The 1193-nt window shown below is 48.1% G+C and overlaps 1 non-coding gene across 1 annotated transcript; it reads left to right on the top strand.

Moving 5' to 3' along the window:
* The first annotated feature begins 495 nt into the window (after positions 1–495).
* On the top strand, positions 496–567 carry trnaa-ugc (transfer RNA alanine (anticodon UGC)). The gene has a single exon. It is a non-coding gene; the product is annotated as a tRNA-Ala (tRNA).
* The last annotated feature ends 626 nt before the right edge of the window (positions 568–1193 follow it).

The raw sequence follows: 1193 nt of genomic DNA on the forward strand, positions 1-1193 counted from the left end.
TGGGTTCAAATCCCCAGCATCTGCACGAATAGTTTTCATCAAAATTACGCATGGAAAGGCGAATCTCGCTTTCTGAGCGCAGCGAGTTCCATCTTCTGAGTGCTCGACAAGCATTAAATTGTCCCGGAGCAGGTCTTCATCTCACGGTCCCCTCAGGAGCTCAGCTCATCGCCGCCACCGACTGACTAGAATGTGTGACAGTGCAATGTCGAGCGAGCAGTCCCAGCTCTTGTTCGACGCTGTGTCATTCATTGATCTCACGTTATGATTCAGAGTTTGGATGTCAGCCTCGTCACTGAATGTTGGCAATTGTATTTTTTTTATTTCCGCTGACTTTTTTTTTGGAAAGTTCAAAGTAAAAAGGAGCAGAAACCCCTTGAACTGAAGCAGAGGTTGAACATTGTGAGCACGTGGAACGACTGGGCATCTCGTTGTCCGGGAGAGTCAGAGCGGGAAGCCCACTTTTTTATTCTAAAGTGGAAGGGCTTTTACGAAGGGGATGTAACTCAGTGGAAGAGTGCGTCCTTTGCATGTATGAGGTCCCGGGTTCAATCCCCGGCATCTCCAAACGCTTTATGTTTCGAATTTTGAAAAGACCCTCTTGTCCTCACCTCACCTTCACACACAAGGACAGGAAAGGGTTTCTTCAACTCGAGAAAAACCGAACGCTCTGCACACGATACAATTCAATTGAAGCACGCATGCGCCTTTGAAATGGCTCCCATCCCGGGGCTGGAGAGCGTGCCCAGTAATAATAACAGAGAAAATAGGAGCAGGAGTCGGCTATTCGGCCCTCCGAGCCTGATACGCTGTTATATATGATCATGGCTGATCCTCTATCTCAATATCATATCCCCGCTCTCTCTCCATACGCTTTGCTGCCTTCTGTGTGTAGAAATCTGTCTTTCTTAATATACTCAGTGACTTGGCCTCCACAGCCTTCTGTGGTAGAGAATTCCACAGGTTCACCACCCTGTGAGTGAAGAAATAGATTATTTCCAATTTCACAGATTGAGGCGGAGCAGCGGACATGCGATTAGACCATACACAGGTAAGAATCGTCTGGTTGTTCGGCAGTTCTTCTTTTTCCAGAGAATACTGAGTATGTGGAATGCATTCCCGGCTGGTGTGGTGGGTGCTGACTCTCTCTCGGCCTTCTCGAGGGATCTGGACCGGTTCTTGACTGAGGCAGA

This window comes from Heptranchias perlo, unplaced genomic scaffold (assembly GCF_035084215.1).
Source record: "Heptranchias perlo isolate sHepPer1 unplaced genomic scaffold, sHepPer1.hap1 HAP1_SCAFFOLD_43, whole genome shotgun sequence".
Lineage (NCBI taxonomy): Eukaryota > Metazoa > Chordata > Chondrichthyes > Hexanchiformes > Hexanchidae > Heptranchias > Heptranchias perlo.